General features: G+C 43.2%; 1 protein-coding gene across 6 annotated transcripts in view; it reads left to right on the top strand.

Moving 5' to 3' along the window:
- Nucleotides 1–821: 821 nt before the first annotated feature.
- SNRK (SNF related kinase) overlaps nt 822–16,729 on the top strand; it is a 68,524-nt gene continuing 52,616 nt past the window's right edge. For 2 of the 6 annotated variants that reach the window (XM_068981821.1, XM_068981824.1), the window contains exon 1: nt 830–888. The gene's annotated coding sequence lies outside the window, so the exon portion shown is untranslated. Of the gene's footprint in view, nt 889–4,097; nt 4,118–14,428; nt 14,491–16,729 lie in introns of those variants that run through there. The other 4 variants (XM_068981820.1, XM_068981823.1, XM_068981822.1 and 1 more) reach the window with 4 other exon arrangements.

A 16,729-nucleotide genomic window follows, 5' to 3' on the forward strand; every position in this document is an offset into this window, starting at 1 on the left:
CTCTCACCCTCCCAAACTCTCCACTCTGGCCATCGCTAAGCTCCATTTGGGAGCCTCCTGCCTGGTGACCATGGCGCTGAACCATCCGGGGCACGGTTCATGCCTGGCATGTTCTGAGTCCCTGACTTGACATGCTTTAATACTTCTCACGACCTTTCGCCTTTTCACGCTTTTCCAGAGGAGGCAGGCTGGCCAGGCAAGGGTCTCCTGCTGACTTTTAAAGCCAGCGCTGTGTTCAGATGCTGGGCTTTTCTCTTTTTTAAAAATAGCACAAAATCAACACAATTCCTTCTAATTGGGTTCCCAGAGAGAAGAAACTGTAGAGGAAAAAAAAATATGTACGTGTATTCGTGAACGTATATTTTTTTCCCGCTCTTTGTTTAAACCTGTGCCGGGGATGTGGGTGAACCTTTAGAAGGGTGAAGTGCCTGGTGCCCTCAGACCCCCGCCCCAAGACGCAGAGTCCCGTGAGGACCCTGTCCTTTCCCTCCGATTTCCGCCACGGCTCGGCTACTTTTCTGGGCCATTGTCCCGTGTCCCTAGTGCTTCCTCCTTCATCAGCTTGGTCTTGCTCGGGCGCCTCGCCCGCTTCCTACCGCCAGCCGCAGCCCAGACTCGCTGGGGTCGAGGCGCTGCCAGGATGCCCTGCAGCAGCTCGCGCGCCGAAGCCCGCAGGTGCGCCCCGCCCGGCCCTCGCCGCGGCCCCTCCCCGGCGCCTGCGTCACAATGACGCGCGTCCCGCGCAGGCGCATCTCGGTCCTCCACCCCCTCCCCGCGGCCGGCTGCCCGCTTGGTATTATGATTAGTGCTGGGTGCGGGGATTCGGCGGCCGGGAGGGAGTTGTCGGCGCCTCGGCCGCTGCGGACGGAAGCCCGCCTGCTTGCTGAGGTAGGGGCGAGCGCGCAGTGCACCCGGGAGCGGCGGCCGTGGGCGGGGGACGGGCTGGCCGCCGCCGCCGAGTGGCCTCAGCGGTTGCCGGGCTGGGCGGCGGGGCTGGGGCGCCCGCCGCAGGCGGAAAGTAAGTTGCGCGCTCCGCGCTCCCCGCGTCGCGGGCCGGGGAGGACGCGGGCCCCGGGCTGCGGCGGCCCAGACTCCGCGCGGCGGCGGTGCGGCCTGATGGCCTGGCGGCAGGCAGCGGGCGGCGGCGGGGCCCGCACGGGAGCGGGCATTGCGGCGGCCGGCCACGGGCGCCCCGAGGCCCTGCCCTTGCGGCCGCGGCGGGATTGCGGCACCTCGGGAGGCGCCCGCATCCCCGCGCCCCGCCCCGGAGCGGGCCGAGTGCGGCGCCCGCGGATCCCCGCGCCCAGGTTCTCTCGTACGGTGTTTTATTCACTAAAGGTGTTTTCCTTTTTCAAAAGAATCTGGAGATCTGGCGCAGCAAGGGGATTTCTTGCTAAAACTGCAGCCGTACAATAGAATGGGGATATTGTCTGTAGAGAAAGGGCATCGGGGTAAGGAAGGAGGAGCAGTGCCGTTCCCGAGGGACAGCTAGAATTTTTCAGATTGAAAAACCTCCGTTCTTTTCCATAGTCATCGCCTGTTGATTCCTTTCTGGACCGTTTTACAAAACCCTTCCTTCCGTTTGCTTGGACTTGGGATCCAGGAAAGTGACAGCCTTTTATCCTGAGTAGGGCTCCTGGAGCTGTGCTGTTCTTAACACTTGGGTCAGGTAAAATTCTGTAGCTGTATAGTGAGTTCGGTTCAAGTCCAGTATTTGGAGGGGGTGAGGGGGGATTTAGCAGTAGGGTTCTTAAGCTTCTGGACGTCTAAGGGTATAGGATTTTTCACACTATCTAGTTACTTCCCCTGTTTCATTTAATTGAGTACATTGTCACAATCTTAGGAGCAGGTGGTAAAGCTGACTTAATGCGTTTCACGTTTTATGGTGAGAGGTGAAGCGTGGCTAGCCGGTAATGGAACTGCAAATGTTTCGCGTCTTGATCAGATTCCACCTGATTCCTATCAAACACCAGATGCCTCAGTTTGGGTTCCGTGTGTGGGGTTGAGGCGCTAGTCCCAAATCAGTCTAATTTATCAGAATGTGTATCAGTGTACTTTAAAGCCTGAGGTTGTCAAGGCTTATGTAATCAGTTTGTTAATTTATAATCTTGTTACATTGCTCTCCAGATTTATAAAATCATTCCCTTAAGGAAATCTGTCCTCAACGTCTGCTTAAATATTTTTCTTGGAATTGGATTCCTGAAGAGGAATGTACTGTACTAATGGTGATTAAAGCAAACTAATTAGACAAGTTTCTTAAAAAAAAAATCACGTTGGTTCTTTTATTCGACCAATTGTTTCTAATAGGAAAACAGATGACATTCCCATTCTACAGAACTAAAAATGAGAGAAATGACATTGCCAAGGTCACTTATTGAGGCAAGTCACTTACTGAAGCAGTATACTAATTGAAAGTCAGGTGCATTGAGTTAACTTTTCTCGTTTCTCCATCTTTAAGGTTTTCCTGGCAGGGAACTTTGCCACCTTTCTATTTTTTTTTTTTAAGTTGCATTTTTAAAAATCGTTTTCTTTAGTATAGAAAAGTTACTTTCTCTGTATTTTTTTTTCTCTCTGCTCTTCTGAGTAAGTTTTTCTGTATTATTGCAGTAAGATCCATTTGTAGAAAACATACAAGGACTGAGAAGTTACATAATTTTTATTTCTAGAACAGAAGTATACATTGGGCCGTTAAGGTTCAGATGTAATCCCATAGTCCTAAAATGAAGGCTTTTGAATGTCCGTATTAAAATTGAAGGGCTTTCAGATATTTTTACTGGTTGCAGGAAATATTGTGTTAAACTTTACTATGGGTGTTTCATATAGAAAGTAAAACTAAATAGAAGAAAAAAAAAACTTTTGGAAGCTATTAAGCAGCCCAGGTTTTAAGCATTGGTATAAATAAGGCTTGGTTGGTTCTCTGAAGCAGGTTTTCTGAGCCTAAGAATTCATTTCACTGCCCACTCCAGTGTTCTTGCCTGGAGAATCCCAGGGACGGGGGAGCCTGGTGGGCTGCCGTCTATGGGGTCGCACAGAGTCGGACACGACTGAAACGACTTAGCAGCAGCCCAGGAAAAAGGTGCACTTTCCACATCAGAATTTTAGGAATTAAAAACATAGATGAGGAACTCTAAAGAATTGATTTTACTGTATGCCAGCTGTTGGCTTAACCACCAAAATTTAGAGTTTCTTTATAGCCAAGATGCTGTTAAGAGAAAACTAACTATTCAGAATATAGATACTTCCCAGTGTGTATGTGTATATGCAAGTCTATTCTTAGAGCAATTTAGGTGGAAGAATTGAGTGGTTTGTAGCAGTTTTGAAGGTAAACTAAACTTACGATCATTTGTTCATGAAGCCTTTGTCTACTTTGGGTGCCCTGGGTTAGAGGGTGGCAATAGAAAAGTGAATAAAAATGAGTTCCTGTCTTTCAGGCTGTTGTGAATTATATTTACACTGAGGTAAACGATGACAGTAGTATCAAACGCCGTGATGAGGTATAGGGAAAACCCCTGGGCAATTTGACTGGGGAATGCCTCACAGAAGGCGATGGTTGAACCAGTCTTGGACAGGTAGAGTTCCCGGGCAGAGAAAAGGGGAAAGGGCTCCAAGGGTTTAGGGAGGTTGAAAAGACAAGGTCAGATGGTGGAGGAAGAATTTAGATCCAAGTGGGTGAAAGGAAGCTGAGGAGGTAGAGACAGTGCAGCTGTTTTTGTTTTTTTAAGGCTGTGGAAAGGAAGGGGGCAAAGAAGGGCAGTAGGTTTGGGGTTGAAGGGGAGGACATGTTTGGGTATTTTGTTTTAGTTTGGGAAGGGCCAATATAAAACCTCTCAGAGTTAATGACCTCATGAGTGAGCGCTGGAAATGTGTTGTCTGGTCTGGATAATCTGGAGCTGCGTTATTCTCACTGCAGATCATTTCCTCGTCTTGTTTTCCTGTATATCTGCTTTGGGTTGAGGCCTTCCATCCCGTGGGAAACCATTTCTTGCTGGTGGAAGGGGAGGAACCTGACTAAAGAGGATTCCTGCTCTGCCTTCCCTGAATGTTTATTTCTCTGCGGTTACTTCCAGAGCCTTCTGAGATTCTCCTTTGGCACCTCCAGCGTTTGGCCTCCACTCAGGTAGGCTCTTTCCTGACCACGCAGGCCTCTCTCCCTCTCCTTACTGGTTGTGTCCTCTTCCCCAGACTGCTGCCCTGTGACTGCAGCAGTTGCTTCAGAGTTGGAGGGCACTGGCTGCCCATGCACCATGTTGCTTTCAGTTCTGGAGTGTCTCCAGGCTCAGAGCAAGATTGGTGGGAGGGGTGTCTGTGTGAATGTCCAAACATGCAACCCCTCAACTACACGTGGGCCTGAAATGTGATGGAAGTTATGAAATCAGTGCTCCAGAAATGTAGGTTACAGGACATGTAACTGGTCAAATCATAGCCTCACTGGCCTCAGTTTCTCAGTTACTGTCATGCAGTTACCTGTCTCATACCCAGAAGACTGTCAGCTCCTTGGAGGCAGAGATGCCTCTTCTTTGATTGCTGTATCCCCAGACCAGTGTTAGGCCTCATACGTAGTCAGTGTACCCAAGAAATGTCCTGGTGAAGAAATGTGGAAAATCTGAACTGTAGTTTGCTGCCCCTTAATGGATACCATACTCGTTGTATCCAAATGGGTTGGATAGAAATTGCTTCCCATTCATAGAATCCGAGAGCTAGAGGCAGATCTTCCGCTCTAGAACAGCAAGCGGTAGATGCTCAGGAAATGTTTGTTGCCGTCCTGTATTCCTGGTGAGTCAGTGCCCCACCTGCTAGCATTCTCCACTAGAGTCATTCCAGATTCCCATCCTTGCTTTGCCCCCTGGGCATTGAGGTTGTGAATTCTACTTCCTAAGCGCGTCTCCTCCGTTACATCCTCCTCATCACTGCCCAGATTCAGGCTGCCCTCACTTTTAGGTCTTGAATCATTTTTCTGGAGACACTTTTCACTAGTCTCCTCGCCTGTGTTCAGGCTCTAGTCTTGCCTTTCCAGTCTGATCTTCACTTTGCTGCCAGAGTGGTTTGTTCAGCTGTCATCTCTGATTGCCATTCCCCTGCTCAGGATTCTTCCTTGGCTTCTTAGTGCCAGCTTTCATTTGTTCATTTAATAAAGTGTATCTATATATTTCAGGCAGATGCTATACTCGGCGGGCCCAGGGATGCAGAGCTGAATAAAGCAGACATGTGTCTTAGGCAGGCTGAATTTATCGTGTACTCTAGTGGGGGTTACAGATTATTAATCACATAATCACAGAAATAATTCTGTAGCCGCTGCTGTGACACAGGCCGTGATGGAAGCGGGCATAGTGCTGTGAGAGGGCATAGGAGCTGGTGTGCAGGGGCATCGGAGGGCAGGGGGAGGCAGTGGTCTGGATGGTGGGCTTTGTGCTGGCCTTGAGGCATGGCTGGCCAGATGTGAGCAGCGTCCGCTCCTGTGCATGGGACACAGGACCTTCGGGAGTCCGGTCCTTCCCTGCCTGTCTCTCCCCTTGTCTCAACCTGTGCTCTCTGTGTGTTACTGGCCCAGTCCCACTAAGGCCACTTTTCCACTTCAGCCAATTTCAGTTCTTAGCTTAAACAAAATAATTTCTCTGAGGTGCCGCCTGTGAACTCCCAAAGGCAGATTGAGGGGAAAGAACACCTCTTCCAGCCTTCCTGTCCCCGTGAGAGGTGTAAACAGTGTAGGGCAGTGGCCTTCCTATTATATCCAGTACAGGCCTTGAGGGGGTGGTGTTTTGGGCCAGAGAAGGGTGAGGATAAGGATGTCAGAGTAAGATGGGGAACTAAGTATACAACTCCTCTCAGATGTCAAACTCTCTGAAAGGGAAGCCAGTTGGTGAAAAGCTGGGGAAAAAAAATCTGGGGTGATTTTAATCCCACTGACACATTGCTAATGTGTACTGTCGCCTTTTGCCTTCGTAATTATCCCAGGTGGTGCTTATCTTTGTGTTATAGACAAAGACATGCCTGTTGACAGAAGTGGGGTATCTGCTTGGGTTCCAAGTGCTATGGTACTCGTTTATGCTATGATGCTGCTCCTCATATTTGCTGAGTAAATGAATTTTGATAATTTTTAATGTGCACCTCTGTGGTTTAGACAACGAGAAAATTTGGCTCTGTGTCACTTTGAAATGTGACGCTTAGGTTGCTGTCCCAGCTCTTCTCTGATGGTCCCACCCCTTCTATGTACAGACTTATCTCTTAGGTCATTATATTGTCTTCATATTGCATAGGTAGGGGAAATGTTTAAAATAGTATATCTCAGTGGGTTTAATATTTAGACACATTGGTTCTTTTGTATTAAGGAGAGTATATTTTAGGTAATGTAGGTTTCACTCAGACAGTATAATGTATGTAGCTAAAGTTCATTTTAGATCTAGGACACTATACTAACAAATATTCATTGGATAAATTATGAAGCCTAGAGTGTGCTTATTTATGGGTCTCTTAAATAGTCCAAATATTGCACAGTAACTTTTTTAATAGTGGACAAGAGTTAAGTGATTGAATTTAAAAGTTCGGCTTTTGCGTTCTATCTCATTTTCTGCAGGTTAAACAATTCTCTCTTTATTGGTATAAAGTATTCGGAGTACTATGGAAGACATGTAGAATTACAACACTCAATCTAGTGTTTCAAGACATGATCTGATCCTTTGTTCTCCTCTTTTATGAGTATTTGCTAATCCTCTTGTGAAGGAAAATGCTTTGTTAGAAACAAATGGAGGGAATGTAATTTGCAAAGTACATTATAATTGCAGTTTGGATAAGGATAAATTTTTTAAAGCAGAAAATAGAACCTTCTTAAACTGTGCTTAAATGATTTGCTTGGTGTTGACTGTTCTGTGCCATTGGGGAGAAATCTTGCCATAACAAAATTGTATACAAACTGTAAAGAGGGAAGTTTTTTCCAAGGGGCCATTGCATTTTTAGATGACCAGTAATTCTCAGTCTGTCTTTTGAATGGTTATTTGCTTGTTGTTTCCTTTCTCAAAGTGTAGTTTCTAAACATTTCAAAAGGTTTTTAGTGGAACTGTTTGTTACTAATGTTTATTAGGTGAGTCCTTGGTGTCACTCTTGTTAGTTGGTGGCTGGATCAGGTAACTTGCACGGTGTGTCAGAGTTGGAGGAAAAACAGAATTGTCAGAATAGATTTATTTTAGTGCTGTTGTTTTCCTGGGAATTAGAAAGGCCCAGATCAAAGTGGGGAGGGCATTGTGTTATTGCAAGAAAAAATACAGGGCTCAGGAGTCAGCTCAGGCGGCCCTTAACTGGACGTAGGACTGTGGCATAGAAAGACTTTATCCTGCTTGGGCTTCCTTTCTGTTCTGTAACATGGGTGTGATACTTCTATCACATTCCTGATGGTAAGGAATAAACTATAGAACAGATGTAAAGAATTCAGTGCATGCGTAGATTCCCAGTAGTTAAATTGTTTATTTTTTTTAAATTGTTTACTCTTTGAAACCTGCATTAAAACAAAAGTAAACTTCTCAAATGGGCAGTTGTGGCAGTGAAAGATATTTTTGAAACTTGAAATGAGACGATGAAAAGAAATGTCAACTGTGGTTTTGCTATAAGACTCATTTCTATATAAACCTGTAACCTGTTTAGTTATAAGTTAGTAGGTTTTGAGGAAAGTAGTATGGGTAATAATGAGAGAATCCAGTAAGTCAAAACAAAAATCGATATTCTATGGAATCTTAAGGTGAACAGTGAACTTTTATAATTGGTTTAAATTTATTCTTCTGTTGCTTTCATGTTAAAAACCTAGAGTTTTCCTTTCTTTTGAGGCCTCGCATCAGCTCTGTGATGTGAAGCCGCTTCTGTGCATTTTTACCTCTTTGATGACACTTGAATTAATCTAAAGTACAGGTGGAAGGGACTGTGGTGAATTTAGTCTAGCAAGTTTCCCATTGATGTTGAGAGACTGAGAGTTCATCATAGTTCCCTGAATGTTGAAGTGCTAGGTAGTCTTCAGGATCAGCCGTCCTAACCCTATTATATTTATAATCTCACTTCTGCCCACCGGCCTGACTTCACCCACCCCACCATGTGTACTCTGCTGTCGATTTCTCCTGTTTCCAGAAGGGGTGTCCCACTGCTCCTGGTGAGGGCTAAGGCCTGGTCTGTGTGCTGCCCCATCCTTGGGGGTCCTGCCTTTAGTATCCTTTGCTCTTCCCTTTGACATAACTTGCCCAGGTTTTCTTAGGCACCAAGTTGTATCCAACTCTTTGCGACCCCATGGACTGCAGCACGCCAGGCTTCCCTGTCCATCACTGCCTCCCTCAGTTTGCTCAAACTCATGTCTGTTGAGATGGTGATGCCATCCAACCATCTCATATAATTAATTATCTTTTTATGTGTAGGTAACTTATTTGTAAGATCCTAAAGGACTGGAGGACTGTATTGTCCTCCACAGTTTATCTCCCATAATTAGGGCTGAAATATTTGCTAATAAAAACTAGACTCAGTGTTCCTTTCATAGCCTGAAGGAATTGCATACTTTGTCCCTCAAAGGAGGCAGAATATTTCATTGAGTATGTCTGTTTATTAAGATTATATAAATATATATATTTCAGGGAAATTGGTTTATTTCATTGGTTGTCAATTGAAAAGAAAATTGAATGAATAATTATGTACAGAAGTTCAAAATTTTAGTAACCTCCACCTTTCCTAGATTATAAAGGCAGCACATATTCACTGCTAAAAATTTGAAAAGAACAGAAAAGTATAAAGAGAAAAAAAATCTGTAATTTAACCCTTTTTATAAAGTGTGTATGCAGGCAGATTATATGTTTTAAAAAAATTGGGGATCCCGTGCCATGAAATTGAGTGTGTGAATTTTTTTACTTCACATTTTATTGTGAAAATTTCCCATGAGACTGAATAGATTCAAAATACAGCAGCAGAGTGTTGTGTTAGGTGTACCATTTTCTTATTGTAGACTTTTTGGTTATTTCTGATCTTTTTTTTTTTTTTTTTATATATAAATGTTCCTGAACATTGTGACTAAATATTTGTCTATTTCTTTAAGACATACATCTATTAGTAAGATTATTAAATCAAGGATATTAATTATTTTAAGGCTTTTAATACCGGTATTGCCAAATTGCTTTTCAGAAAAGTAATCTGTGGTGCCAGCAGTATGAGGAAATTCCCAAATGCTTCTGCCTTTTAAGTCAAAATCAGTGAAACATTAGGTGCTGATATTTTTGTTCGTGGATTATTATTATTTTTTCTTTTCTCACATTCTTTTTTGAGCACTTTTTCATGACCATCCTTGTCACAGCATCAGCAGGGGGTATAAAAAAGATGATATGGAGTTAAAATGAATTTTGACAGTATTAATAAAAGCTCTGGAAGAGAGATTTAGATTAAATTTTTAAATGCTCCATAGATTCCACCTTACATTCTATTTTCCTGGCAAAGGAGCAGTTGTGGGTTGGCTTTATTTATTTTGGAGTAATTTCTGGACGCTAACTTGTGCTTAAATCATTATTTATTATGTGGGCACTTTATACCAGGGCTGTCACCATACTAATTTTTAAAGACTCATTTACCCTCAGGTAGAAATGGTGACATGCCTAGCATTTTTCATCACTTTAACGAGAGGCAGTTCTGTTGAAGAATTTGAACTTATTACCTGTGCTGCTGGTCAAGGTTTTGTGGCTTGGATGTTAACCCTTTTCTCTCTACAAATGCGAAGTGCTACTTTCCATCAGTTAATAGATTGTCTGACTCCTCCTTTCATTCAAATCCCTGGAATATAGCTTGTTAAATTTAGGGATCTCCCTGTGGTTCAGACGGTAAAGCGTCTGCCTGCAGCGCGGGAGACCTGGGTTCGATCCCTGGGTTGGGAAGATCCGCTGGAGAAGGAAATGGCAACCCTCTCCAGTAATCTTGCCTGGAAAATTCCATGGACTGAGGAGCCTGGTAGGCTACAGTCCATGGGGTCGCAAAGAGTCGGACACGACTGAGCAACTTCACTTTCACTTTCACAACTTCACTTTCAAATTTAGGGAAAATAAAGGATTCTTAAACAAGCACTTTAAGGGATAGATCTGCATTGGCAACCCAGTCTCTGCCTTGAGAGACTAGAGCAGACTTTTCAGCCTGGCATTCCTGGTTACCTCCAGTGGCCCTGAGTCCATTAAAATTGACTGCCTGGAAGAAAACTTTGAGGACATACTTTAGTAAACAGTTACTTTACCTTCCCTTGGCAAATGCTTTATTAGACATTTGGAGGTACGTTTTTGCCAGTTGGGCCATTTCTCATAATAAATGATTGACTGAAACCTTCTAATTTGCAGCTTCTGTCTTGATTCCATCCAGGGGCTACAGGCTGATTCTGATACCCACATAGTAATATTCACCCAGTCCAGTGAAGAACTCTAGATTCTTCCATAACTTGGGACCTGTTGACTTGTTTGTGATGGTTGCTTCTTCTTTTTTCTTTTTTTGGCCATGCTGTGAGACACGTGGGTTCTTAGTTCCCCGGGCAGAGATTGAACCCAGGCCCCCTGCGTCGGAAGTGCCAGATCCTAACCGCTGGATAACCCTGGTTGCTTCATCCTTGCCTAATAGCCTGTGTTAATAATGCCCAGGAGGAGTTCCAGTCCAAAAATGTGGAGTACTGTCTACTTTGGATGAAAAGGACAGCAGTGGTGACTGCCACTGGGATCACGCTTGTTTTTGTTTGCCTTGGAGGTGACTGATACTCCTGGAGGACTGAGTCTACTGCCTTCTTTTCGGCCTGTACTGTTTTTGTTCTAGGTATCTGAGATTTTAGCAGTGAGATCAGGGCGGCAGTTTTCCTGAGACGTACGTTAGTTCCTCTACTTCAGTTTACTTTTCTCTAAACGTAGGTTTAGTCTGACATTTCCCATGAGTAAGAGTTACAGTTTTCATATTTTTGCTGTTTGTGAAAGATACCAGATAATTTCCATGTATAAGAAGCTTAAATACAGTTTTAGCATGGTTGTATAAAAACCCATCTCTTAGCTGTCTATATTGGAGGGAGAGCCCTGGCACAGATCATTTTTTGAGGCATGTAAATTGTTTGGAAGGTTTTTCTGTGTTTGAATGCTAGTGGTCTGGTTTAACAGGGGAAATTTATAATATCCCAAAGTGTAGAGAGGCTGTGGGGTAGCCTGCTTTTTGCATGTGGCCTTTTTTTGTGTGGCCTGCTTTCCCATGCCGTGGCTTGCTTGATAATGATGACCCACACGGAACCACCTTTGTTGAGCGTGCTGTGTAAGTTGGAGACCTTAGTTTGGTATACAGACCACACTCCAATGGTAAAGATGTCAGGGAAAAGCTAAAAGTGAGTTTTGACAAGAATAACAGGGTGCATTCCAAATTGACGGTAGGTTTAACAGAGGCTGGTTTTACAACTGTTTTCAGCAGCTTGCAAAATGTGTGTAGGGCCACCCACACTTCCTTCCTCTTCTCCAGCCACACCCGCACACTTCAGTTGCTTCTGCTCTCTTTAGTAAACTGGGAGAGCGTCAGTGTATTCTTGCAACACATACCAGTACTTGTTTCTCAAACATGAATTTCCATATTATAAACACCTGTCCAGCCGCATCATATCCATGTATGAGCATATGCTATCATAAGTAAGAAGACCGCTTTAGAATGGTCTAATTTGGTGCTTTTGCTGTTTTAAAAGATGTCATAATAGTTAACGTAGTCATTAAAAATGGTGATTTAGAAGAGCATAGTGCATGGAAAATGTTCATCCTGTAGTGGAGGAAAAAGTCCTGTGACTTCATATACAATATCTTAGCTTTGTACAGAAGCCCAGGTGTAAAGAATATAAACTTAAGCCTGAAGAGAGGCTATCCTTGATGAGATTATAGATGTTTTTTGTTTGTTTTTCATCTATGGTGCTTCTCTCTATTTTCCAGATTTTCTAAAGTGAACTTGTTTTGTGGAAATACTTAGAGAATGGTTGCAACTTCCTCCCATCCCCATGTGTATATGTGTGTGTGTGTGTGTTACCCCATTTTGTGTCTGGCATGTAGTATACATAGAAAATAATTTGGGAGCCTGTGTCCAAAATGTTAACAGAGGTTATCACAGAGGGTAGAATAATGGATGATTTTTTTTTAAAAAACTTCCCCCTTTTATTTTTGCCACTATATATGTTCTGATTGTATTTTTTCTTACACTGCATAGATGTTTCTTTCATAACTGAGACAAAAATACTGAAAGAAAAGTAATTGGTCAGTTGAAAAAAGCAGAATATAAAGAATATAAAGAAGATATAGTTATGTATAGAATGATCACGCCTAGGTTTTGGGGGAGGATGCATGCACGTTTGAGTATGGTTGAGTCCCTTCACTGTTCACCTGAAATTGTCACAATATTGTTAATTGTCTGTATTCCCAATGCAGAATAAAAAGTTTAAAGAAAAAAGCAAATAGTCAGATTTTGCGGGATGCTGTATTGAAAAATCATCAGACTTTGATACCCAACTAGAGATTAATTTCTCTGCCAGTCTGCAGTATCCATTTCCAGTTGAATACATCCTGGGAAACCAAGCAGTCCGTGACTCTCTGCAACCCTGTGGACTGCAGCCCGCCAGGCTCCCCTGTCCATGGGATTCTCCAGGCAAGAATACTGGAGTGGGCTGCCATTTCCTTCTCCAGGGCATCTTCCCACCCAGGAATGAAACCTGGGTCTCCTGCACTGCAGGCAGATTCTTTACCTTCTGAGTCACAGGGAAGTTTCTAAAAACAGAAGAGAGATGATAGCTCAGTAAATTCAGTCTCTTGAGGTAGAGTGGAAGACTGAAAGAATTTCTACCTGGGTGGAGGAGATTACTATCATCATGACCATGGTAGTGGTGGTGGCAGCTAGTATTTACTGACTGCTCCCTCTGTGCCAGGCTTTATTTTAAACACTACCTTTACTAACTGATGTAATTCACCACGATCTGTGCCATGCTCTTGCTACTGATGTTTTCTAATGAGGAGACTGACCATACAGAGAGGTCAGGTTTTTCTTAGATCCAGTGGCTAGTGGCTGTTAAGCTGGCATTCAGATCCAGTCATTAGCCTTAACAGAACCAGTCCTCAGCCAGGCTGGACCATCACACTGCCTTGCCAGACTGTGGATGAAACTGTCTGTTGGAGAGAGGCGTGGGTAATGGGAGGAGCTATTGTATCTCACTTGGAGCTGAAGGAGCAGGTTGGCATCCCAGAGTTCACCTTTCTTTAGACGTGGGCCTGTGCCCATGACTTTGCTTGGCCCTGTCTGTGTGAGCAACTGTCTCCGTTGCTCTTCATCCCCTCATTCCCAGCAGTAAACTTGTTTTCACAGCCATCTTTCCTTCTTCCTCCTTTCATCTTTGCTACTTCCCCCAACCTCTTCATGTGCTCTTTTCCCAGAGCTCATACGAGCTTGAGCTTAATGATTACCTGGACTCACCTGTAGTATGTTGTGTAAAGTGCCTTGGCCTAGTTTGAATGTTTAGAACTTGAAATTATTGATACGATGTTCCAGTGTTGAGGAAAGGCCTGCAAGGTTGCCTTAGTTCCCTCCCTGTGCCCTGAACTTAGGTATCAGTGGCCCTGTCACATGCCCTCTGTTCATGGAGTTTCTGTTTTACTATCAGATGGAAAGCCTCTAGTGCAGAGCCGTTGTGTGTCCCCCAGTGCTAGTGTTGATTTTTGCTGGCCTTCTGGAGGACGGAGTGCTGGAGAGGTGCCCTCCTCGGCTATTGGAGTGGTTATTTCATGAGCCAGAGAGGCTCCTGCAGGCATGTTGAGCTTTGAAGCCTGGCTGAGCAGCTTGGAGCTGCAGGCTGCTGCTTGTGGGGCAGGTGCCTACCTTGCTGGCTGCTGGTGAAGATTCACTGCGTTGAGGATTCGTGCTCATTTCCCAGGAGGCATTTCAAAAACAGTGACTTTACTCTTCATTATTATAATTCCCTCCTTCTCCAAGTGGAATAATCCTTTTACTCTGTCTGCCTGGACCAATCTGTGTATCTGTTCACTGTGAAATCAGTTCAGTTCAGTCGCTTAGTTGCGTCCGATTCTTTGCGATCCCATGGACTGCAGCACGCCAGGCCTCCCTGTCCATCACCAAGTGTCACAGTTTATTCAGACTCATGTCCATTGAGTCGGTGATGCCATCCAACCACCCCATTCTCTGTTGTCCGCTCTCCTCCTGCCTTCAGTCCTTCCCATCATCTTTTCACTGTGAAATACCTGTTGCCTAAAGATTCCTTGAACGGGCTGTAGTTGACAGAGGGGAGAGAAATAATGGAAGACTGGGTCACTGAAAACAAATTCTCCATTTTTATTTGTCTGTCTGGGTCCATCCTGAGGGTTTATATTTTAACTTTCAGCAAAAGTTAAAACAAATAGAACTAAACTAATATCTTTGTATTTTCTTTTAGGAAAAAGAAGAGACTAACAAAACACAGTAATAACAAGGATTACTGCACATGCAGTTTGCAGGGTATGTCTTGGAGTTGGTACACAGTCGCCTTTACTTTACATAAGCCACATCTTAACATTCTATATTGGTGTTCAGAATGATTTTCAGGCATTGTAAGATCCTCAGATATCAAAAAATGATTCAGTTACTTCCTGTGTTAAGTTGCTCAGTTGTGTCTGACTCTTTGGGACCACATGGACTGTAGCCCGCCAGGCTCCACTGTCCGTGGGGATTCTCCAGGCAAGAATACTGGAGTGGGTTTTCCTCCATTTCCTTCTCAGGGGGTCTTCCCTACCCAGGGATCGAACCCGGGTCTCCTGTGTTGCAGGAAGTTTCTTTACCGTCCGAGCCACCGGGGAAGCCTAATTATTTCCTATACTAACTCAAAATACACTTGATAGTATGATTAAACAGTATTTTAAAAGGTGTTCAATAACAAGGATATTTTTCCTCTCAACTTTCAGTTATTTCTAACTTCCTGTTTTTTAGGTTTATAATTGTAGTTTGATAGACACTGAAAGTCACTCAGTCATTTCTGACTCTTTGCAACCCCATGGATAGTCCATGGAATTCTCTAGGCCAGAATGCTAGAGTGGGTAGCCTTTCCCTTCTCCAGGGGATCTTCCTAACCCTGCAGGAGACCTGGGTTCGATCCCTGGATTGGGAAGATCCCTTGGAGAAGGGATAGGCTACCCACTCCCGTATTCTGGCCTAGAGAATTCCACGGACTGTATAGTTCCTGGGGTCGCAAAGAGTTGGACATGACTGAGCCACTTTCATTTCACTTCACTTTGAGGCAATGAAAAAGGGATATATATGTGTATCCAGAAAAGTACCCAAAAAGTGAATTCTTTGATAGTGAAAGTATTAGTCATTTTCCTACAGGGTAGCTTGTCATTAAGAAGATACCCTATGAGATTTTCCCCCATGAACTTGCTAGTAGATTAAAAATTATTTCATTGTGCCCTTTTGCTAACCCGGTTTTGGAAAGAGAAATGACAATGTGAATAGCGATTATCTGTGGGTGTCTGAGACCCTAAAAAAAGATCCCGCCCATATCTGTATATTCCTTTGTAATACATAAATCTTTAAAAAATAATTAAAATGTAAACCAACTGAAATTTGTTTATAAAGCCTTGATTTCTGTGCCACTTTCCAGGAATACATCTAAAGTCATAGATGAAAAAGTAAATATTATGTAACTTGGGGGCAGCCTGAAGAGGTTTTTTCTGAAAGCTGTAGTTGCATTTGTAAGCTTGTGCAATAGAAACATAAACTCAGGTAGAATTTGAAGAGTTATTACCACCCTTATGATTAATCAAAGCTAAAGATTTAAAGATAGTTTTCTGCCTCCTGGAGTTAGCTTAGAGTTTTTGTTTTTGAAGATTAAATATGCTTAAATTAACTTTCTTTTGGGGAACTACTGTCCAAATAAAGCAAGCTTTTTCCTCTTGGATTTTCCTGTTATCAATAAAATGAGCAGCTCAGATGACAAGGATAATACACAGTACAGAAGAAATTTGCCTTTTCTTCAAAGAGAAAGCCGTATAAGCTGTATCTTAACAGCGCAGGTTTCTCATTTTTAAAAGTCTCAATAGAAATAGGATTTTGTTTCTGAAGTTAATTTACAGAAACAGTGTAGAACGGTGGTTAAAAGCACAGACTTTGGTGAATCTCAGCTCTTTAACACACTGGCCTTATAGCCTAGGCCAAGTTACTCACTGGTTTTGTCCCTCAAAATGAAACTAATAATCCTATCTCTGGGGGCAATTTTCAATTAAGTGAAGCACTCAGAATTACTCTGAGGGTAATTTACAATTACAGAGAAGTTTGAGGTGGCCCCAGATATGTGATTCAGATCATTTTAGCCTGCATGGGAGAATGACTGTGAGAATTTTTTTTTTAACTTTCACGATATTGTTACCCTAAATATAATATTGTTTAGAATGGTCATATGTTTATAAGAGGTCTGCGCTTTGAAATAAGAATTCGGTTTGAACCTTCAGCACTTAACTGAAACACAGTGCTTTCTTGGCCATAAAATGGGAATAATACTGACTTCTTAGGGTTGCTAAGGTCCAGTGACACAGTCTAATCTGATTCAGGTTTTGCACTGAATATATATAGTGGGTTTTCAGTAAATGTTAACTGTTAGCTTTTCTTCTGTTCTTTTAAGCAAAAATGAGATTTAAAGGTATTTAATGCTAGTGCTTTAAAAAAAACACAACTTTTATGTACATACAGTTTAGGTTTTTGGGAT

This window comes from Capricornis sumatraensis, chromosome 10 (assembly GCF_032405125.1).
Source record: "Capricornis sumatraensis isolate serow.1 chromosome 10, serow.2, whole genome shotgun sequence".
NCBI classification, from domain to species: Eukaryota; Metazoa; Chordata; class Mammalia; order Artiodactyla; family Bovidae; genus Capricornis; species Capricornis sumatraensis.